The sequence below is a fragment of the Diadema antillarum genome, unplaced genomic scaffold (genome assembly GCF_040938485.1).
Source record: "Diadema antillarum isolate AM-2024a unplaced genomic scaffold, OU_Dant_1.0 seq00000365_RagTag, whole genome shotgun sequence".
Taxonomy (NCBI): domain Eukaryota; kingdom Metazoa; phylum Echinodermata; class Echinoidea; order Diadematoida; family Diadematidae; genus Diadema; species Diadema antillarum.
Genome location: NW_027271366.1, coordinates 473,469 through 499,606, shown reverse-complemented (window position 1 = coordinate 499,606; position 26,138 = coordinate 473,469).

The window sequence follows — 26,138 nt, the reverse complement described above, 5'->3', positions numbered from 1 at the left end:
GCTAGTGAATTTCAACTCTGCTTTAGTTATATCATGTGATTAAATTCTTCATTAGACATGGTTGTGTGTAACAAATCCTCTCTCACAGACCCCCTTCCCCTCAAAAAAAAAAAGCAAAGGAAATGAGAATGAGTATTTAATATCGAAATACACTCACAATATATATTATTCAACATCATACAAATACCCTATTGAGGATATACAAGGCTGCGTGTTTATTTTTGAGAGAGAATGGTGACTATTTCGTCAGTTTTCATTTAATATTACTTTTTTTTTCATTGCTAAGGAGTGAACTGTGAAATGCGGTATTTTCAAATTATCAGAGAGTCATCATCATGGATTTTGCCTTCTTTTATTTTTTTCTTTTATAATTTTTCCAAATGCCGGCTTGTGTCGCCAGTGATAATGACAAAGGTGGGATTCATTTCTTCCCCCTTCTTCTACTTTTGTTGTATGAATTAATAGGTGATTATTCAACTTGTACCTTTTATTGTACTTGATACACTGCATTCCTTTTCTGTGCTGGTCTAGGCTGGCGGTTGGTGTGGACACTGAAAAGAGAGAGATGCAAATATGTATTTCAACACGAATGTTAATATCATCTAAAGTAGACGATTGGGTCTGAATATTTGATCTTTCCATAGTATTTAAAACCACGTAACTTAAGAATAGATATTTGAATTCCATGAGCTTTTGCCCTCGACATTGTTATGGGGAGGGGTGGAACGTATAACATGTATAGGATCTACAATGGCTACAATGCATTTTTTTTTTTGTATCGAAATGAAAAAAAAAAATAAATGTTTTAAAGAATATGTACAGCTGACTAAAATTGTAACAAGAATACCAAAAAAAAGAAGAAGATAAATCAGGCTTCCATAGTTAGCAGGTACAGAGAACCATTTAATATGAATTAATTTTTTTAGGCTTATCTTACGTGGATAAATTCCTGTATGTGTGAAAACACCACAATCACATTCTTCATCCTTTCAAGAAATAACAAACAAGATGTAAGACTACTTCAGTACTTGTGTTTAACCAAAGATGTAGACCAAACATTATTTGTTGTCCTTACTTTTCTTGCCAAAGTAATGATGTTAATGTCATTATTAGAACATATCGTCTTCCATCAGTTCATGTTGCCACTGAAGACTAAATGGAATTCATCAGTATCAAGCTTTATTGTCATTAGCTTGAAGTCGGGTCTACTGTTTACTATAAAGCTGTTACTTTTTTAGACTTTTAGACGAAAACTGAATTTGAGGTAGAAGACGTCAAGTCGATGATCATAACAGTATATTAGGGTCCACTCAATTTATTTGCGCATAGGTAAATTTCTTTTGAGAGTCACTACTTCTACTAGATCACTAGTAGGTACTACTACAAGTATCCTACATTTACATAGTCACTATTACATTAGTAGAACCACAACCACAACCACACCAATGAGCCACGTTTTGGCAAGCCCACCGAAAGGAAAGGCTGTCATACTCATAGCTCTAAGTTTGCTCTTTATTTTCATAGCTTGCTGTGTTTTTTGTTTATTTTTTTTTACTCATCGAGTTCTTAAATCTTAGTGAAAACTATTATCGAAGGTACTGGACCCTACTAGCAAAGCGTACTGTCGTCCAGTCTGTACAGCCCAACCGCCGTACTTCGCACGGCGTCTGGTCGGCCTAGATCAAACTTAGACCTGACAAAAAACCCATAAAACTTACCGGTGTTACCGCTGATTTTCTTTGTGGTAGCATTAGCTGGTCAGGAGAATATCCATTCCATGACTGCAAAACAGAACAATGGGCATGACTTCATGGTTCACACTGCAGCAAAGCTTGCCTGCCAGTCAACCAGTCGGTGTAACTCTGCTTAAGCTGTTGTCGCAAGCGAGAAAGCGGCGCGGCAGCAGCGGCGGCACTATTGCAATACACTCACTGCCGCGGCTGAAATGGATCTGCAGCACGTAGCCGTAGGTCTTACACATAGAGTTATGCAGTGAAGCGTGTGTTGTGATGGCCACGATGTTGATACGTTGTTTTGCCGTGCTGACTGTAGCGCGCATGTCCCTGATTTTACACAGCAAAGCGCTGTATGATGACATACGTTCTTTTGGCGTCGCAATTTCCTTCTTTTTTCTTGAGAAACCACCATGAAAAAACAGTGTATGTAAAGATACGTTCATTTGCCGTAACAGCGAAAATGCTTTCTTTGTCATTTCTATACGTATCTCAGGTTACGTTGTTTTGCCTAGCTGGAAACGGCAAAGTTGTGAAAAAGGTGTGTAAGATACGCTTTTTATCTCTGAAATGGTAAACATTTGAGAATTGAGACATTCACCATTAAAAAGAGCGCATTTTATTTAGGAGCCATATGCTCATAACTCAAAATGCCCAAATTTTGAGTTACGTTCCTTTGCCTTATCACGGCCGAGATGCACAGTGGTAGCACGACTGCTTCCCTTTCAATCAACAGAGAGAGAACAGCTACCCTGTGAGGTGCCGGAGACAGGAGAAGATGTCCGAGTTTTTCTGAATGGCGAAGAGACAAGTGAGCTCAACTCGTTTGATTTGGTGCCTGGTGGGTCCTTTCTCGCTGCTCGGTGCTCAGATCCAGGAAGTAGTCGACTGCTAGGTGACTCTCGCAGGCAATGCGACGATGGCGAATGGCTTGGGGAAGCTCCCAGCTGTGGTAACTTGATTTTACTTGAGAAAATACAATAATGTTGAGTGTATAGTTAATGAGTCTCGGGGAAATAGTGTCGAGCATCCACTGAAAATCGAAGATTATGCATTCTGACGCATTGCACTTGGGTGCAAGACGAGCTGTTAAATTTGTCTATGTGCCCTACAAGCCGAAAAAAAAAACCTGCAGAATAATTAGTACACATATCATTAACCAAATATTGCTTCGACCGTATGACTAGGATTGTTGTTATCCATGGTTTTGATTTCTGTTGGCTATTGAAAATTGTAAAGCCACTAAGGTTTTTCTCCACTCTTTTGAAACAAGAAGATAGTAGTTCCTTCTCATGTTGGCTTTTGTTTATCTGTTCTTTATATATTTTTTTACTTCTTAGGCCTTTGTTAAGGTCAGTTGCTTATTTTAGTAAAGTTATGAAAAGCTTGGCGTTTATTTGAAAAAAAAAAACATAACTGTCACTTAACTTAAGCTTGTTACATTTGTGTTTGTTACATTAACTTGGTGCTTGAAGCAAATTGTAATACCGTATCTAAAATATAGCAATGTCCACTTAGCATCATTAAGTCATGATAAGGGTGAATGGATTGACAAAAAAGAGAACGTGCAATTGTGACCCTGCACCTCAAAACAAACAAAGTAGCCAGACACGAATTTTTAGTTAAGGCCATATTCTGAAAGAGCAGACTTTAAGCTTTGAAATGATGTATAACCCAAATCAAATATGACCCTGCACCTCAAACCAAACAAAAAGTCGGCAGACATGAATTCTTAGTTAAGACCATATTCTAAGAGAGCAGAATTTAAGCTTTAAAATGGTGTACAACTCAAATCAAATGGACTCTCCTAACCTATCTAAATATTGAAAAGAAAGCACAAACTCGGGAAACGTGTGAACTGAGAAAAGAGGCGCTGAAGTACAGTGTCTATTCAAGCGCTTAATCTTTACCAAACCGTGCTGGCTATGCGATGAATGGCCAAAAAAAAAAAGAAAGAAAGGAAGTAAACCACCAGACTAACAACAATAAAGGGATTATCAAATTAAACTGAAATTAAGCATGCCTCATTAACACATTCTGTCCATAATTAGTGCCAACTTTTAAAGCAGTAACACTATCCTTTCAAAAATTATTAGAGTTGAAAGTGAAGAGTGTGGACAAGGTTTTTCAGAAATGAAAAAAGGATTCTAAAGACACACCTAATCACACTATTCTACCAAAAATATTCGAGATATACTGCTTAAAAACAACACTTTTCTAACCGTTTTATGATACCAAATTTTAGCATAATGTAAAAGAAGACCCGCTCGTTCAGAAAATATGAAAAAGTCAAGTTCGGCTAGGTTGACCCATTTCACTTATTTTCAGTCCTCACTCAAAATCAGTGTGTGCGACTTTATGTTCGTTTTGAGGTGCACGGTCACAATTACTGTTCCCTCTTTTCCTTGGTGAATGGGTCTTTTGGGCATGACTAGCGCTCAGACCTCTAATAATGGATATAGGCCTACGTTTATCTTGTTGGTATTAGCGCACAAGAAAAAATGAAGAGTCCATATTTGCCAAATGGAGATATTTGCGATTAAAGGTCAAGAAAAATAAAGAGAATGAAAAAATTGATTCTTTTGACCATAACTATAAAATCATACCTATATATGTAGTGACCAAAGGTATCATTTTGTAATTTATGGCCGAGATATTTGCGATTAAAGGTCAAGAAAAATAAAGAGAATAAAAAAATAGATTCTTTTGACCATAACTATGAAATTATACCTATATATGTAGTGACCAAAGGTATCATTTTGTAATTTATGGCAGAGACCGTACTTGAAAATCTTTAAAAATGGACTTATCGGTTTTTGCGAAAAACTCTTCGAATCATATAGGTGTAAATAGCTACAACAGAGAAAAGTCGTTTGAAATTCAAATATTACGAAACTGTATGATCGTAATGTAAAATCAGTAATGAATATGATTTCGGTCATGGGAATTGATACCTGTAGACTTAGATGTAATGCAGCCTTCTCTTTACAACTGTTTTGTCACTTAATTTTCATTTGATCCTGAGTATTGTGAATGATAAAGCTCAATCACTTGTGCATATTGTCAGAGAGAGTTGCAGCTGGCATCGTATTCAATGGTTTGCCTCGCGACGTGGCATCAGACGGGACTGTGGTGGTATTCCCTATCAACAAGCCTGGGAGCAACTGGGGTAACACGCTACGGGTCTTTTGCTTGAATCAGATAGGGTTTTTGTCACAGCCAGTCATCTCATCAAGCGTGACGACAAATCAGGTAATGATAAGACAATAAAACAAAAATAAAACGACACTCCTTTTACGTCATTAAACTCCCTAGTCTACATTCATGTAGTGATTATAGCACACACACAAAAAAATATTTATTTTTACCTTATCTGGTCCATAGACTTATCCCCTCCCGTGAAATTCATCATTTTAAAAGGAAATTTATTTCCCGCATGCGGACCTCCTTTCATCAAGGAAAAACAAAAGCCAAAAATAGTCATGATAAAAACATTAAAAAACAGTTAAGTTTAAATGCCTACCACGCAACATGTTTGCTTGTAAAGCCGACAAACATTCTGATTCCATGGCTAATCTACTTAAAATGAGCACTGTAAAGAGATTTGTTAAATACTGTTTACTGTTTTTTTATATTAAAGAAATATGAACTATAATTGGCTTAAAAATGGCAAAGAAACTTGTAACGATGTTAATGTAGGACACGTTAATATATTGGAAATAATCACTCCATAAAAAAAAACATTAATTTGATTTGATTTGATTTGATTTATTGATTCCTGTATTATCATTGTACAAGAACATACATGTACATGTATGTATATACAAATGTACGTACATGGTTGAAGCCATACATATATGCATAATCATCAGTTGTTAACAAAAATATTTTGTCTTTATTGCCTTTAAACAATGTGCAGCAGAAACGTACCATCAATACAAGCGTACAATGAATAATACAGTAGGGCTACAGCTTAAAGGCCGTGTCACACCATTCCGGGCAAGCTACGCGGGCTTGTGGCGAGGAGGTAGTTTCCAGCACGTAGAAAATTTTCAGTGGGCGAACAAGAATGCTTGCAATTTTCATTCATGCCTCGTCATACCGTACGGGAGACGTATTGCTGCTTGATTTGCGGGGAAACAAATTTACTCCCCGGAGCTCTCCGCAGCTGGTCCGCACCTGACTGTATCTAGCTCACGTGCTCACGCAATCGTGCTCACGCAAGTCCGATTTAACCGCTGCCAAGTTTTGAGCTTGACCAAAACTTTTTCCGGGTGAGTCGCGGGAATGCCCGCAGAGGTCCACGCAGAACGCCAGTAGGAGGCCCTTAGCGGCAGCATTTCCCAGGCAACTCCCACGCAGGTACTTCGCAGTCCCATATGCAGCCAAGATAATTAAATTCTGTGGGATTTCAGCCATACCATTAGAGGAATTCCTTCACTAAGTTGTCAGCCCCCACGCAACTGGTACAAAGGTCATACAGTATACTCGCAAGTATAATTTAAGTAGAACGCGTCCAGCAAGCAAGACACACGCGTTGACTCGCTCAAATCCAGGCAAGCATATTTTTATTTTACACGGTTGCGGGTAAAAAAAAAAAAATATGCGTGTGCACCTCCGGGCGACTGCGGTTGAGATACATGCTAGGTACTGTCATGTGCGGATCATCTACGGAGACCTCCGGGTAGTCAAAATTGTTCTTTGCAAGTCGCACGCAAGGCTTGCCCGGAAAGGTGTGACACGGCCTTAAGGCCGTGTCACACCATAACGCGGGCTTGTGGCGAGGAGGTAGTTTCCAGCACGTAGAAGATTTTCAGCGGGCGAACAAGAATGTTTGCAATTTTCATTCATGCCTTGTCATACCGTACGGGGGAACTTCTGCGGCTTGACTTGCGGGGAAACAAATTTACTCCAAGGAGCTCTCCGCAGTTGGTCCGCACCTGGCAGCATCTAGCGCGTAGTTGCCCGGAGGTGCTCACGCAAGTCCGATTTAACCGCAGCCAAGTTTTGAGCATGACCAAAACTTTTTTCCGGGTGAGTCGCGGGAATGCCCGTAGAGGTCCACGCAGAACGCCAGTAGGAGACCCTTAGCGGCAGTACTTCCCAGGCAATTCTCACGCAGGTACTTCGCAGTCCCGTATGCAGCTAAGATAATGAAATTCTGTGAGATTTCAGCCATTCCATTAGAGGAATTCCTTCACTAAGTTGTCAGCCCCCATGCGACTGGTACAAAGGTCACACAGTATACTCGCAAGTATAACGCGTCCAGCATGTAAGACACATGTGCTGACTCGCACAAATCCTTTTCCGCCCTCAGGAATGTCCGGTATGCTAGAAAATCCCTACACGTAACAAGCCCGAGTAGCTTGCCCGGAAAGGTGTGACAGGGCCTAAACACGGCTGCGGGTAAAAAAAAAAAAATATGCGTGCGCACCTCCGGGCGACTACTTTTGAGATACATGCTAGGTACTGTCATGTGCGGATATCTACGGGGACCTCCGGGTAGTCAAAATTGTTCTTTGCAAGTCGCCTGCAAGGCTGGTGTGACACGGCCTTAAAGCGTGACTTGACTTGCGTGCAGCCTTCGTACATAATACACATAGAAAAAATAAGAGGGAGGGATGACTTGCGTAGAGATTAGATAGTAGAAAGGACAAAGAGAAAGGAGAGGTATGCCTGCCTTCACTAAAGGTTTACACAAAGTTAGTTCACCTGGATCACTGATCAGTAAGGCATGACAAAATATTTCTCACCGAGGTACAGGTGAACAGTTACAGTTCATGGTTGGATACATGATTACATAATCGATGCAATGCGGCGATACTTCTATGAAGGAATTTCGTTAACTATACACTAACAATCATAACGAGATCACTGATATCGAAAAAAGTAACGTTGTTTTGACAGCTTTCCTAAAAGAATACAAGGACTTTAAGCTTCGAATTTCGAAGGAATTAAGAAAGTTCCAATCATCGGGTCAGGTGTGTCTGATAGATTTTAAAGCCGTCACTGTTTTAGGGTTATATCATAAATGGAATTTATCAGATTGTCTTGTGGGATAAGAATGTATGTCCTTGTTTAATTGAAATAATAAGAAAGAAGATGGCAAATGACCATTATGTAAACGAAACATAAAGAGTGAATTTTGCAAAATATTAATGTCATTTACCTTGAGTGTTTTTAATTCTGCGAATGAAGGACCTGAATGGTTTCAATAAGCTGAGTTGGTACATACACGTATAACATTCCTTTGTAGAAGTAATAGTAATATCATTATCAGTGTGACATTTGGAAGTTGCCCATACATTGTTGCAATATGAAATGTACGATAATATCAACGAGTTATACAACATAAATAAGATATTCTTAGGGACATAATAATTAAGCTTATTGAGTATACCAACGTTACGAGACATTTTATCAGAGATTTATTGCACATGAGTGTTCCATTTCATATTTATTTTTGATTTATGTAAATTTCGAGGAATCTAATATTTTAAAAAACTCTAAAGTTTTACTATCTTTGGCAACAAAGGAATACCTGTTCCGATAAGTCTTTTTCAGACGTGTTAGTGTATGATTATCCTGTAATTGTTGGTTTGCACTATCTCGTCACCATCAACATCCAGAATCAACAAGAAATATTTCTGGATTCGCCCACGGCAAGTGATTCTGGAAACTTCACATGTACGCTTGATGGCAGTTCCCATACAGTTCAAGTTATAATTTCGGGTATGTGTCTTTCGTTTCTTTTCCATTGTGTTTTTTTTTATGCCTACACTTGTGGGAGTGTGTTTGACACGTTGTTTTGCCTGTTTGATTACTACAGTATAAGGCGATGGAGCAAACGTTAACTGAGCCATATCACGTCATGCGATTGCCAACAGCGGGATAGAATCTTATTTGGAAGAGGGCATCAATTTGGGAATCGCATATAATGATTCGTATCTCTGAAAAAATATGAAGTCCAGAAACCATTCGTATATATTAAAACGTTTTGGAAGTACAATGTAAATTGCCGTGTGTGCTAGAATCATTCATGTAGTTTCTTATGGATTTGTTAAGTCGGCAACAGTTCAAAATTTCCCTATTTGCAACATTGTAGTCCTTGATGTTCTTTTAAATGCACTTTGCGTTTTGAATGAACATATAAATCACGTAAAGCTGAATGGGGTCTAATATTCAGTTACTTCCTCCCCAGTATGCAAAATGCAACTTTGCATTCAGATACGCTATAGGATGTGGCCGAAGTTAGGCTCAAACATTTGGTTTCAAACTCAAGCTTTAACTCCGAGTGTTCAAACTAGTTTAGTGCAATATCGACAACAAAACATAACAACGCCACTGATAAGATACACTGTACAGCCTGAGGATACCATGCAATGGGAAACTTAACCCACTGGGGTATATTCGTGAATCCCCGAAGCAAACTGCATACAAAATTGTTTCTGATCCCTATAAGTCCACCCTTGTCTCCCCACGGTATACCTGGTCTTCAAAGGTGATTACAAGCCTAAGAGGGACCAAAGAGTTAGTTGAAATTGAGATTGATCTGTTTGATCATAATCGTATATTCTTTCTAGTCAGAGCCCTTCCCTTTTCTGATTAAATCAAGATTCATGCTTATTTATTCCCCCGAAGCACATCTTAAATAAAAAAATCTTCGTCATTCAAAACTCACTCTTACAATAATTCATTACACTACATTAATAACAAATATTTGAAAATCAAACATGGGTTTCATTTGAATGATACTCATGCTAGACAATAAAAGTAATAGATGATAGATAATATAGATAATTATATGTGACCGTGCATCATAAAACGAACAAAAAGTCGAACACACTGACTTTGTGTGAGGACTGAAAGTATATAGGCGAAATGGGTCAACCTAGCCAACCTTTATTTTTCATATTTAAAAAAAAGGTATCTTTCTACATTGTGCTGAAATTTGGGATCATAAAACGGGCAGGAAAGTGTGTTTTTAGCAGTTTATCTTGAATCTTTTTGGGCAGAATAGCCTGACTAGGTGTGTCTTTACAGTGAACTTTTCATTTCTTAAAAACATTGTAAACACTCTTCACTTTCAACTATAATAACTTTTGAAAGGATGATGCTACTGCTTTGAAAGCTGGCATTAATTATAGACAGAATGTGCTAATAAGACATGGTCAATTTCATTTTAATCTGATAATCCCTTCATTGGTGTTACTCCGGTGGTTTGCATCCTGTTTTTTGTCCCATTCATGGCACAGCTAGTGTGGCTTGGAAAAGATTAAGCGCCTGAATAGACTCTTTACTTCAGAGCCTCTTTTCTCAGTTCACACTTTTCAAGAATGTGTGCTTTCTTTCCAACATTTAGAGAGGTTAGGCGAGTCCATTTGAATTGAGTTATACATCATTTTAAGCTTAGAGTCTGCTCCTTTAGAATCTGCCCTTAACCAAAAGTCCATGTTTGGCGATTTGTGTTTGTTTTGTGGTGCAGGATCACATTTACTCTTCAATTTACACGTTGACTTATGCGAAGCAAGACACTGCCTCTTTGTTTACAAAATCTTTGTTCTTATTTATCGTGACAATATCTATCATCCAATTTATAAAAAATGATACATTAAAATTTTAATTGTTCACACTCCTACTCTTTGATGCTAAATTTGACACTCCAAATATTGGATTTATCATCTTCATTTTCTTAGCTAAAAAATGAAAGATAGTACGTATTTAGTTTAACACTTTGCGTTTTTAATGCAACGTTACGAAAGGTTTGAGTGACAACATGTAAAATGTTTGATGAACCATTATCATGATAATTTAGAGAGTAATGATTAAACGATTATGTGAGTCATTTAGAGCGAAATATGTGCAAAGATAAAGTAAATCACCCTCTTCTGTTGTTCATGTGAAGCCATTAAAGGTACTAGCCCACATTTGTAAACCTGCAGCAATTGGTCTCATAGTTAGCATGTAGTTTGGGTATGATTGCAGTAACACCTGTGCAAAATTTCGTTCCAATTAGTCCATTACTTTCATAAAAATAAATGAAAATGCACCGTATGCATGCGTATAACGCTCGCTAGCTCCGGTCCACGTACGTACTACTTGCATGCGATACATGTGTTAGTTACATGTACGTACTAGTAGCTAGCCCCGGAGACCGCGCCGCAAGGCGCGGTCCTGGCGGCTACCTCGCAGCTGAGCGGCAGCAAAAATCACTGCCACATTCACGGCGACTTCACAAATAAAGCACGGCTAAATTTCTATCATAAACACAGTGACAATTAATACATTACCTTTTCGACTTGGTTTTTCTCACCCATTTATCTAGAAACTGCACAATTTTCTACATTTTTTTAGGAGTAATAAGCGGCCTGGCCTGCCCAACAGTGGAGAGACTTGCTGCTATATCCATTAGTACGCATCACGCATGCTCTCAATGCACTGCACTGCATGCATGCTGTGCGCCTGTGCAAGTGATTGTGAGTTTCAGTGAGCATCGGTGAGCTGAAGATATTCGCGTTATAAGACAACATTTTCTGCATCATAAGCAATGAAATGCATCAAACAGTCGCCGAAATTAATCATTTATGTTTAATCGACCCATGTAAGTATTCCTAGCAGTTTTTGTTGAAACATTACGGAAATATAGCGCCGAAACGGTACCCGTTTTGTACAACTCCTCGATCTGAATGCGAAAACGGCAGAGCCCCAACGCTGCACGTTGGGGCTGGTCGCAGTTAGTACGTAGCTAGCCCGCGCTCGTAATTCGATTTTGGGTCCGGTTGACCCGGTTTGAAAATTGATTTTAAAACGATGATTTTCTCTCTTTTATCGAATGGTATAGACAAAGAGCAACAGGTGAGGAATGTTACTGTTATAACTTGTACTTGAAGTCATATTGGACCTGTTTTATGCAGTTTTGATTTTCGTGGGTTTGCAAATGTGGGCTAGTACCTTTAAACTGTAACGTGTTAACAGAAATGACTTTCTCTTAATTCTTCAGGATAATTATATTGATTACTCTGTTATCTGTTTGAAACTGTTGAGATATTTCAATTGGAAAACACCTATTCTATTACTCTCTCTCTTTGACGAGGGACAGCAATATTATTATATTCGGTATAAAGACTATACCAGCTTTATTTACTTTCCACCTGCTTTTCTTCCAACAGAGATCTTCTGCTCTGAACCAGTGATTAATCACGGGAGTGTCGTGAAATCATTCGAGTGGATTCCTGGTCTCTACCCTATGACGCAGGAAATCACATTCAGATGTGACGATGGCTATCGCTTAACTCCTCTCGTCCAAACACCTTTGACATGTATATTGGGCAGGTGGTCCGATGAAATCCCTGAATGTGAACGTGAGCATCTTGTTCTTTATAAATATTTGGATGAAAAAGAGACATAATTGTTAAAGGGATAGTATAGTTTTGGTTGAGACATAACTTCTCTCTTCTAACATTATTTTTTTTGTTCCTTTGGTGAGATAATAACAATAAAAAACTACTTATGAAACATAATAATGAAATAAATTCCATAAAGAATTACATGTTTATTTTAATTAAAAAAAAATCAGTTTTTAAATAGCTGAGAAAGCCAAAAGAAAGCAATCGTAATAAAAGATGTGACCCAAGTTTTGTTATGGTTGCTCGTTTTACTTTGTTTTTTTTTTTTCTTTCGGATGTCTCAGTCATTCCAAAACCGATTTTCTTCAATTAAACTTTGAACTCCTCCTAAAATGGTATTCCCTGTACTATAAGTGCACATGGTTTCGTGGTATATTGCAAAAAAAGTTAAAATCCCAATCCTAATCTCCACTAATACTATACTATCCCTTTTTACTCACCATTACTCAGGACAGTGGCCGGTTAAGAACGTATATAGCTATTAAATGTAATGGGAAACAGGGTTATTTTTACTCACAATGGCAGGGTCATAAGCACCGACGATACACAACATGGTGTCACACAATCGCATACATGCACACGAATTACCTCTATATTTTTGATTTATTTAGTTTTGTTGCTGTATCTTTGAGTTATTTTGCCCATATAAACCGTCATGTGCTCGCAATTCCTCTGAAAAACAGCCCCTTGGACGCTAGAATGCTTTTAACTCGTTGACAAGAAAAAATAAGCTAACCAAGCACACACACACACACACACACACATGTTCATTCTTCATCGGATTTCGTAAATTCATAATACAAGCTATTCCGTCTTCGGAGAAAACCAATGACATAATATTATACTCTCTATTTGAACCTTCATCACGTACTACTTCTTTGCAAATAAATGTAAATAATAAGTGGAAACTTCGCTTGGCAATATTCATGAATCGTTAAATGCATGCTTTTGATCATAAAAGGAATGCCTCATATAGATCATGAATTGGCCAAGTTGAACTACTATTTTTTTTTTTTTTTTTGCCGCTATCAAAGAACCTTCTATTGATTAAATGTACAACGGCATTAATTAACACTTAAGATTGATTTAATTATTATAGTTTCATTATCATCTAATCTAAATATACCAAAATTTACATCTGAGTTATGTAAGATAATGTGATCTGTTACAAGAGAAAGAGAGAGAGACACACACACACACACACACACACAAAGGGAGATAGAGAGAGACACGATTATTAAAGTTGCAACTAGTATTGCGTCCCCTCATCCAAATAAGATTTTTGTTTTGTTTTTTGTTGTTGCTTTTTGTCTGTAATGAGTTGAGGGTAACTAGTTGAGAGTTGAGGTAATAAATTCATATGAAACAAACATCGTGGAGGGATAATTTTTAAAATACAAATTTCTAATAGAATACATTTTCTAATACAAAAAGGCAGAATGGCGTTAAACCCATGTTGAGCAATATAAGGCTTTATTGACCAATCGTTGATAATCATACAATATATGTATATATATATATATATATATATATATATAATGTACCCTTATGTGTAGTGACCAATATATCATTTAAAAGGTATTATTTTGTATCTTATGACAAAAACCGTACTTCAAAATCTTCAAAAATGCACTTATCGGTTTTTGCAAACAAACTCTTCATATGTGACCGTGCACCTCAAAACGAACATAAAGTCGCACACACTGATTTTGCGTGAGGACTGAAAATAAGTGAAACGGGTCAACCTAGCCGAACTTGACTTTTTCATATTTTCTGAAAGAGCGGGTCTTCTTTTACATTATGCTAAAATTTGGTATCATAAAACGGGCAGAAAAGTGTGTTTTTTTAGCAGTTTATCTCGAACATTTTTGGTAGAATAGTGTGATTAGGTGTGTTTTTAGAATCCCTTTTTCATTTCTGAAAAACCTTGTCCACACTCTTCATTTTCAACTCTAATAACTGTTGAAAGGATAATGCTACTGCTTTGAAAGTTGGCACTAATTATGGACAGAATGTGTTAATGAGGCATGCTTAATTTCAGTTTAATCTAATAATCCCTTCATTGTTGTTACTCTGGTGGTTTACTTCCTGTTTTTTGTCTCATTCATCGCACAGCCAGCACGGTTTGGTATAGATTAAGCGCTTGAATAGACACAGTACTTCAGAGCCTCTTTTCTCAGTTCACACTTTTCCTGAGTTTGTGCTTTCTTTCCAACATTTAGATAGGTTAGGAGAGTCTATTTGATTTGAGTTATACATCATTTTAAAGCTTAAAGTCTGCTCTTTTAGAATATGATCTTAACTTAAAATTCATGTCTGGCGACTTTTTGTTTGTTTTGAGGTGCATGGTCACATATATATATATACATATATATATATATATATATATATATATGTATATAATTTCATTTCACAATGTAACGTCTACATAATGGGTTTTCGGAATATTATTATGATAAAAAATAAAACACAATAAATCGAATTGACTTAAATCGAATTGAATGGAATGTTTGTACGATGGTGCGGAAGAATCAATGGAAGATTTATCTTACAATTTCGATTTTATCCCTAGCTGTCTAGAGCCAATACAGCACTTTCGCCCATCCACTGGTCTCGGACAATCAACGGACGTTGGGAACGCCCGGCCCGGCCGCTACCAATTACCAAACATCTTCGTAGGTTGACATTCAAGTGAATGGGAATCTTCTTGCTTCCACCGTGTCCATATCTTCTCAAATGACTGACCTTAACAAAGGAAAAACACAACTTCACAATTGGCAGCTCTTGATACACCAATGTGACACAGCTCATCGCGGTACAAGTGTTCAAGGATAACAAAAGGATGTCGACTCGATCATACGCATTTAATGACTGCACCACATCCTGTGACCGACATTCTATTTTTTTTTTCAACATGGCAGTGCACAAAGTAAACGCAATATCCTTCCAATTATTTTCTTTCTGTTTCTTACTGTAATTCAGATGTTTTTCATTTTTCGGGGAAATTTGTAATTCATATCTCCTCTTATGAAAAAAAAAAATCGAACCCGATCGTTGTAAATTGCACGTTCATATTGATATTAATTTGTTGCACCTCACCAAGTATAGTTGTTGCTAAGAAAAAAAAATCGAACCCGATCGTTGTAAATTGCACGTTCATAATGATATTAATTTGTTGCACCTCACCAACTATAGTTGTTGCTAAGAGAGTGCAAAATCCTTTCTGTAAATGTGAATGCACGTGATTTCTCTGTATGTTCTTTAATACTTCACTTTCATCATGAATTGAAAAGAAACAACACGTAGCTTGATCCCTTTTTAATTGATAAATGATGACCATAATAAATATAATGATAAGAGATTATCACAATATTGCTTTGTGCTTTAAGTACTTACATTAAATCATCATTCTGTAATAACTTTAATATAGACGGTCTGACAATTTACCTAAAGAGACCGCGATAATTTTAGGTAGCATTGTCTAATATGTTTGTTGTTATTTTGTTTGTAATAATCGACTTTTAATGTGCTGTGTTGAGAATCTTATTATTGCCAGTAGCATTAGTTCTCTCCGACCCGGTATTTTTGGAGTCCCTTATCATCGAACGGAAACTAATCCCTAGATGGATTCTACTGTCATTTAAAAGCAAGTGTTAATGATATTTAATATACAAAATTTGACAGGGCCTCTCTCTTTCTCTCTCTCTCTCTCTCTCTCTCTCTCATCTATATCTCTAATTTGTATACTTTCCATTTTTTATTTTGTTGCTGTAATTTTTAGCACTAAATATATCATGGTAGTTATTATTTTCATTAATATTTTGCGGGAGACAGCTGAGTAGTGATACATTAAGTGTATGTTGAATAATGTAGTTATCATAAGTAGTTTAAATATTCTAGAAATTGTCAATATGGTCATTTCCAATATTCTATTTTCTTTCTTGATATAATTTATATCTGGTAAAGATAAGCAGGTATAATGCTAACTGTATTTTGTGAATATCTTATAATTTAGTCTTAGCGTTTTTGTATAATTCATGGCTCTAATGAGAAAGCATCAAATCTTACAAACTGCAGACATACACTATTTCATTATTCAACTGTACAATTATAGCTTGTTGCGATGAACAGCGATCTTCTTCTGTTTTAATACTTTTGTCTGAATGCTTATAAGTTTTAGTTGTCATTTGATAGGTCGTCAGGCATGATTATGATTCAACATTTAAATGGGCGTCCACGAAGAGAAAGAAATTAGATCCTTATTGCAACACGAATAGAAGTTGTTATTATTTTCTCCTTTTTTTTGCATTACAGTTTTCTGGTTTCTGAGTTTAAATTACATTTACAGTTCTGTCGTGTCTATGGTTTCAGTCTTGCCTTTAACTGAAATTTTAATGCTGTGAAGAAAAAAATGATGTATACAACCGATATGAAAAAATTCCAGCTAATATGACACTCTTCAAAAGGGGACTGCCCCACCCCATCCACCCCGAACCCAGAAAAAAAAAATGGAAAAAGAAGGTACGCAATGTAGTTGGATGCGGTATGACTTCCGATAACAGGAATCTGGGAACAATGTTTGGCAGACATGATAATGATTTATTTGGCAATGTAGACACTATGGTTTGATGTTAACTTTCACAGAAATCATGTTGCGTTCAAGGACAAAGTAATCACGCGTATGATAGGCCCTATTGACAACAAAAATTTTTCGTTTTCTCAGATTAATATACTTGCTCCCCTGCGCAAACGTGCACACACATACACACACGTACACACAAACTCATATACACTCTGCAACACAAACAAATCCTGATAACGAACCTGTTTATTGCTCAATTTAATGTTCTGAAATCACAAACTGACAATATTGATTTTTTTTTTCAGGAACGTGTTCTCTGTTTTGATAATAATTATGATAAAATCATGAATCAGTTTCTTTTGCTTGAAATAGATTATTACGTATGGAGACAGTTTGGGGCATGTGCGATTGCGTTTTGAGACGTATCCGGGCAATTACCGGGACAGTTAGCCCCGGCTAAATACTGTTAGTGATAAGGTTAGAGTAAAAATCAAGGTTAGTATCAGGTTTATGGTAAGAAGTTTGTGTTTGGGTTAGTATTAGGTTCAGGATTAGCATTACAATTAGGGCCGGGGGAAGGGTCTGGGGTAATAGCCCATTGTACATACATTATACTGCACAGAGCGCATTACGAAACAACGGAGCGGATGATTCATACGCCATTCGCCCACTACATGTTGCCTGGCAATACAGTTGTTTACTTCAAAGTAAGTGCATTACGATCAGACGAATGGAAAAAAAAAACCAGGATCTAAACCACTGTAGGAGCGACAATTAAGACATAAACAGATTATTAAGTTGACATTGATCACTCTCTATCAACGCATTCCGTCCATGATTAATGCCAACTTTCAAAGCAGTAGCATTATCCTTCAAGAGTTATTAGAGTTGAAAGTAATTGGTGTGCAAAGGAACTCTGACACATTTGCTCCTCTGCGCCAATCAATGGAGACAGTTAATTTCTGTGTGACAGGCTTTGTGCAGCTGGAGTACATGAACATTAAACACGTCGTCAGGGTTATATCAATATATATTCATTTGTTTTAGTGGATGTACTGATTTACATTATACTGATTTTCTTTTATGCATTATTTTTATGCATCAGGGAATGTGGATAAACATGCATGATGGGTAAAATTACAAATACACTTATGCATAGCATTCTCCTCACACTTTCAAGAGTTGTTGAATGTGACATAATGACCACGATATTATTTTGTTGATTAAAAGAGGGTAGCTGCATGATCTTGAAAAAAAAGCAGTCTTTTTTTAATGATGGTGAAATATCTGACTATCTCTCATACCAAGCCAGTATAACTCGAGTTGAGGAAATGGTAATTTCAGACCTATCATGCTCATCAATCATTGTTTATTTAACATCATTTTGTTTTCGAAATATTTACCCATATGTCTCCATCACAACGGAAAGACTAAAGTAAATCACATAGATTAAAATCGTTGTATGTATGAATTGAATTCAGACTACAAAATAAGGCAGAAGATTTTGAGTTTTTCCAGATCCTATCCCCGGGCCTCCACAAACCCATCAGTAATAAATTAGATTCGCCAGGCCGGTATTCACATGTCGCTGTGTGTAACCGTTCGCATAAGGTGTTTTACGAACTGGTGTATATTGTATAGACACATTCACTGAGCTTCGAATGTCTCAAACATTAAGCAATAGCAACAGCCGTTTGTTTTGTTTTGTTTTTTTTAATGGAAAAATGTGATCTGTTACTTTTGTAAGTTTGATATTGACATTCAAAAACAGGGTAAGAATTAAATTAAAAAGGACGAAAATTCGGTGGTTCGCAAAGCCGACGATGATGTATTTTACAATGAGTTTTTCTGTAATTGCTGTGTCTTTGTTTCTTTGTTTGATTGTTTGTTTCTTTGTTTGTTTTTAACCCGTTGAGGACGATCCCCGAGTATACTCGGGCAGGTGTCTATGGGAAATGCGTGTTGAAGCAAAATCAGTCCGTCCTCAACGGGTTTGTTTGTTTGTTTGTTTGTTTGCTTTTATTTCTGCATTCAATCAGATGCAATTTGAATGCAAACTTCAAAAAGTACAAAGACAAAGAATAACAAGTGCAGTGAAATAAATCGATAACAGTACATAAATAGATTCACATAGGTGATTGCATTGAGCAATGTAGATACACAGAAACATAAAATAAAATATACAGTATTTTTCAGTAAACAACAGAGATAATTGAATGCAGGAGACCACCATCATAAGCGATTAAGCTTGAAATGGATGGAGGCCTCATAAAATGACTATCCAACGACATAACTTGGAGGAAGGTGATCAGGTGAGTGCAGTGCAGTTGCAGGTGAGAGTGCAAGATGCAGTTGAAGGAAGAAAATAGAGATTGACAATAAAATGACAATCTATACTATCAATATTTGTTAGCTCAATTGGTTTGGAGAATATAATTGTATCAAATATCGTTTAAGTGAAGCTTTCAAAGAATAAATACTTGAACAAGACTTTATATTATCCGGGAGATTATTCCAAATATCCGCACCCGAATGTCTTATAGATTTATGTGTCACTAATAATTTGGGATTCAAAAGGTGGAAATTTCTACATATACGAGATGGGTACGAATGGACAGAAGTATTGAACCTAAACATGTTATCAAACGATGATGGAAGTTGATGATGTATATATTTGAACATAATTACTGCTACTTGAATAATATTCAAATCAAAAACCTTCAATGTTTTAAGCTCATGAAATAAAGAATTAGTATGAGCCAGAAAATGCGATCCTGTACAAATACGTATAACTTTCTTTTGTAATTTAAATATAAAATTTATTTTGGTAGAGTACCCCATACAACATTGCAATAACTTATATATGGGAGAATTAAGGAATTATATAATAGAAATAAAGTTGAACGAGGAAGAAAGAACTTCAGCTCGGAAATTATCCCTATATTTCTAGAAATACACGTTGTAACATGATGTAAGTGCTCATTCCAAGTCAAACTTTCATCTATATATACTAGAAATTTTGAATTCATTTTCTTTTCTAATGGGATATCATCAATGTTAATATGTATCAACGTATCTTCATTATGAGAATGAAGTTTGAAATGAATAAAATGAGACTTTTTTATATTCAAAGAAAGTTTATTAGACTTAAACCAATTTGATACTTTACTAATTTCAATGTTTAAAGTGTCATTTAAAATCTTAAGATCTTTATGAGAATAAAATATATTCGTATCATCAGCAAATAGAACAAAAGAGAGAAGAGAGGATGTATTTATGATATCATTAACATAAAGAAGGAATAATAATGGGCCTAGAATTGAACCTTGAGGAACACCACATTTAATTAAAAGGGGGTCAGATTCACAACCATTAAAAATAACATATTGTCTTCTATTAGTTAGATAATCTTTAAGCCATAAAAGTGCTTGTCCTCGAATACCATAATGACTAAGTTTGGTGAGTAAAATCGAATGATCAAGAGTATCGAATGCTTTACTCAAATCGCAAAATATACCTGCAACATGTTCTTTGTTTGCAAAAGCACTCGTAATTTTGTCATAAATTTGTATTAGTGCTAAATCAGTTGAATAATTTTTTCTGAAACCATATTGATTGGGATTAAGTAAATCATACTTATTAATAAATTTAAGAAGTCTATTATAAACATTTTTTTCTAAGATTTTGGATATACTAGGCAATAAAGAAATAGGATAATTGCTAATTTCATGAGGATCATCTTTTTTATGTACAGGATTAACTTTCGCTATTTTCAGCAGGTCAGGGAAAATACCTTGTGATAAAGAAAGATTAAATATATAACTTAACGGTTCTGTGAGTGGATAAACTATTTCTTTCAATAATATCATACTTATTTTATCAGAACCACAAGATTTAGAGCTTTTGAAAGATTTAGTGATACTAATGATTTCACTGGGACTTGTTGGATTAAAATAAATAGACTCTTGATTTTGGTCAAAAAGATAATCTGTAAAATGAGCAGAAGTATTGCTAATTTTAGTAGCAAGTTCCGGACCGACATTAACGAAAAATGAGTTAAATGAATTAGCATACATATTGGGATCATTTATTTTAATACCGTTTAATGTGATATCATCCGTTGGCGGAGAATCAGGCTTTTTACCTAGGACCTCTTTAATAATTTTCCATGTTGCATTAATATTCGAAGAAACCGTTTTCATTCTATCAGAAAAATATAATCTGCGGGATAAACGAATCAATTTTGTCAATTTATTTCGATAAACTTTATACATATTCAAATTAAATTCAGTTGGGTTACGAATATGTAACTTATACAAAAAATTACGAGTGTTTATGGATTTCAAAATACCTTTTGTAATCCAAGTATAATTTGGTTTATTTCGGTTACTTTTTATTCTGCATAAAGGAATATTATTTTCATAATAATACAATAATTTATCATTAAAACATTTATATGCCAAATTAACATTGTTAATACTATAAATATCTGTCCATTCCTCTAAAAATAAATTCTGTTTCAATAATTCCACATTACGTTTTGACTCTTTATAATACCATATTTTATCATGTAATTTATTACGACCCACTTTACATTCACAAATTGAAAATATTGGTAAATGATCAGAAACTTCAGAACATAATATACCCCCCATAATTGTATTATTATACACATTCGAAAATATATTATCAATCTGAGTTGATGAGTGTGGATTTATCCTGGTGGGTTTATTAATAATCGACATAAAACCATATGAATACATTAAATGCATCAAATTACGGGAATTATTGTTATCGGATGTGGGGGAAAAGTTAATGTTGAAATCACCAAAAATAAAAACATGTTTACTTTCATTACCTATCTTATGGAGATATAAATCCAATTCATCACAAAATAATCCACAATTCAGATCAGGAGGTCGATAAATTAAACCTATAATAACGTTTTTAGAGATTGGGTTCTCAATTTCAATAAATAACGTTTCTGCATATCTTAACGTGATTTCAGAACGAATTTTGAACTGTAAATTTTGCGCAATATAAAACGCAACACCGCCACCCCTTTTTCCTTGACGATCAGCCCTAACTAATTTATGATTGGGTAAATTAAAGATATCTGGGGAGTTTTGATGTAACCAAGTTTCACTTATTCCAATAACAGAAAATTCAAAATTGTTTAAAGAGTGCAAAAGATTTTCCAAATATTCAAAATTTTTATTCAAACTCCTAGAGTTTATATGAAGAAGTGAAATATTATCTGAACTATACGATACAATACCATTGAATTCAAGGGGTGTGTAATATTTACTGTCGCGCATAGGCTTAACGTCAGCAGGAATATCGGGGGTATTCACATGTGACGCCATTCTGTAATACAGAAATGTAAATTACCGGAGATTTGAGAGACAACAACTGCATAGGTGCTAATGTGCATTTTGCAAGTGCATACTACTGTGCAGGTGTGTGTACAAAGTGCAAATGTGTGTGGGGTTTCAATATACAGTACAAAATTTGGTACAATTAGACCCATCTTGGTCACACTTACAATAATTACTAGTACGCAATTGCAACAGATCACCAGGTGATAGCCGGACCACTCAGTATAAAGGTGTTGTGTTTTAAAACACGTACAGACAGAGAATTGAAGAACCGTGACACTTGCCCAGTTAAAGTTCAGGGAGACTTTCCCGTATACAGGGGGGGGGGGGGAGGGGAGTAAAGGGGAGTAAACAGTAAAGGTACATTTCTTGCAACATCTGTATTGGCTATTGAATGTGGGACTTTTAACCATGCACCCATTAACACACGTATCAGAGAAAAAAAAAACAGTACAAATACTGAATGGAAATCAGGGTGTTAATAGCAACCCGTTTAACATGCGTCAAACGGAGGTGCTACTTGCAGCATGGCTTAATTACCATTGGAGATCAGTCGGCCGTGGCGCGAAAAAGCAGCCACGCCTCGTGTCGACACACAACATGTGAACGATTATACATTCATGGAAACTGCTTACTGTACATGTATAATACGGACGTCTTATCAATGGGTTCGGAGTTTCAACAGGTGATTCGTAGAACAAAGGGATTTTTTTTTTCGGACAGTTCACAGTAGGATAAATATCTGCCAAAGCAGTGAGGGATGTGCTGTACTAAAAATACTACTAATAATAATAAAAATCGGAGTTCAATACCAAAAAAGTGTGGGAGGTTTAAAAGAACCATTTACCAGTTATAAATTAAAAGAGATTAGTGACTTTCTTTAAAAATTTAAAGTTATGGGTTCAAAAACATTTTGAAACTATGAAGTGAAATATGTGGGTAGAAATGTCTGGCTTCAATCAATACGTGAAAAAATGAGGTACTATAAACTGTCACCATACTGTGGAGACTGACCAGGTGGTGGATGAGCATAACCTTGCAAAATTGAACCGTGTATCCCTAAAATGATGACCGAAAAAGGTTTTCTTTTTTTTCCCGTTAAATATATATATATATATACATATATATATATATATATATACATAAGAATGTATATAATAGGAAATAAAAATGGTTGAAACAAACCATGGTTCTATCATTCATTACACTCAGCGTTGGGAGTCACAGTGGATCAACAAGGAGGTCAGATAGCAGAGGCGTGGAGGGGAAACCTCGCCCTGACATTGGTTTACGCACAAGACATGTAATTAACAACACATATATTTGTAGTGATGTTACAAGGTACAATTGAGTTCTACGGTTAAATATCGAAAAAGGAAAAATGTATGGAAGCTTAGTTGACAATTGGTTGACTTTAGATGTTCTTGCTCAATAACAATAAGTTGTAAGAAAAAGGAAAACTGTCAACCAAAGAGCTCCGGATGGGAATGTGCTTTGACATTCCCATTCCCAGTAATGGTGGACTTGGCAATTGAAGGCAACCATTTTCAATCAAAGATTACGTAACTTTTTTACGAGTCAAAGGGCGATGCCCGTCAATAAATCCAACAGGGTAAATAAAATCTTCCTGAATGGTAGCTTTTTAATGGCTCCTGGAAGGTAGTGACAAACATACATTCTTTTCGTGGCTAATGTGTTAAATGCTTTTTTTTTATTTGTTTGTTTTTTGTTTTTGTTTTTTTTTACTTAACCAACGCCATTGTGCCTTACATAATCCTTAGCCACAATAAAACCAATACAAGTTGATCATGAGAGTCAAAGTGTCGAAGTATTTGACCCCTCCATACGAACAGGAAAGATGGCTCAAAAGACCGATATAAAATATTAGATATAATTTTTACCGTGGTGAGGTAGGGGAGCCACGCCCTGTGTCTATATTTTAGACGTGTGTGGACAACTATAAAGACTACATATTTGTTTGTTTTTTATATAAAATTATGGTTACGTTGCAGAAATAACTGAATAAAATCATTGGTTGACACAAATTCATTATACAAATTCATTACAAACTTTAGAGTTCCTTTATATGAGAACCAAAGGACCGTGGCCCTTGTCCAGTTAGGGAGGGGAGGGGGGTGGGGGGATTAAAGGGGGAGTGAAGGTACATTTCTTGCAATCTCTGTATTGACTATCAAATACGAGACTTTTAACCATGTACCCATTAAAAGACCATCGAAGAAAAAAAATACTGTACAAATATTGAATGGAAATCAGGGTGTACAAACAGGAACCCGTTCAACATGCGTCAAACACAGGTGCCACTTGCAGTGGCTTGATTAACATACAGAGATATAAGTAGGTCGTGGTGTGAAAGAGTAGCCACGCTCAGTATCTACACTAAACATGTGAACGATTACACATTCTTGCAAAATTCTGATAGTACACATGCATACAATAAGAACGTTACGTCAGTGGGAACACCTCTGACTTTCACAAAGATGATTTGCAAAACAAAATAATTTTGTTGGGCAAGTACAGGGATAAATGCCTGCCAAAGCAGTGCAGGGGATACTGTACTGAGAAAATCGAGGTTCAATAACAGGAAGTATGGAGGTTTGTAAAAACCGTTTGCCAGTTATCAGTAAACTTAAAATTGATTAGTAACTTTCACTCAGAAAGTTGGAGATATGGGTTCAAAAAAGTTTTGAAACTTAAAGCGAAACAGGCAGGTGAACATTTCTGGCTTTACAATCAATACGTGAAAACATAAGGTACTAATTGTCACCATTCAGCTCGCAGGCTGGTGGCGGATGAACATAACCTTGCCGATTTGAACTGTGTACCCCTACAGTGATGAAAGAAACTGATTTCCCTTTTTTCTCGTTAGGTTTTTCACATTACCGGTTATCAAAATCTTTACAATATAATGTGAATTCTTTAAATATGTGACCGTGCACCTCAAAACGAACATAAAGTCGCACATACTGATTTCGCGTGAGGACTGAAAATAAGTGAAATGGGTCAACCTAGCCGAACTTGACTTTTTCAAATTTTCTGAAAGGGCGGGTCTTCTTTTACATTATGCTAAAATTTGGTATCATAAAACGGGGAGGAAAGTGTGTTTTTTAGCAGTTTATCTCGAACATTTTTTGGTAGAATAGTGTGATTAGGTGTGTCTTTAGAATCCCTTTTTCATTTCTGAAAAACCTTGTCCACACTCTTTACTTTCAACTCTAATAACTTTTGAAAAGATAGTGCTACTGCTTTGAAAGTTGGCATTGATTATGGACAGAATGTGTTAATGAGGCATGCTTAATTTCAGTTTAATCTGATAATCCCTTCATTGTTGTTACTCTGGTGGTTTACTTCCTGTTTTTTGTCCCATACATCGCACAGCCAGCACAGTTTGGTAAAGATTAAGCGCTTGAATAGACACTGTACTTCAGAGCCTCTTTTCTCAGTTCACACTTTTCCTGAGTTTGTTCTTTCTTTCCAATATTTAGATAGGTTAGGAGAGTCCATTTCATTTGAGTTATACATCATTTTAAAGCTTAAAGTCTGCTCTTCCAGAATATGGTCTTAACTAAAAATTCATGTCTGGCGACTTTTTGTTTGTTTTGAGGTGCAGGGTCACATATAATAATTTATGAAGTGAATCTCTATACATTGGTTCACAGTGGATCAACGAAGAGGTCGGATAGCAGAGGCGTGGAGGGGAAACCTCGCCCTGACATTGGTTTACGCATGCACAAGACACGTAATTGGCCACATGTGGTGAGGCTAATACACAATTGAGTTCTATGGTTGAATATCAAAACAAGGAAAAATGTATGGAAGCTTAGCTGACAATTGGTTGACTTCAGATGTTCTTGCTCAGTAACAATAAGTTGTAAGAAAAAGGAAAATTATCAACCAAAGAGCTCCGGGTTGGAATGTGTTTTGACATACCCGGCCGCAGTGATGGTGGATTTGACAATTGAAAGCAGCCCATTTTCAATCAGAAATTATGTAACTCTCTTTATTTATCAAAGGATAATGC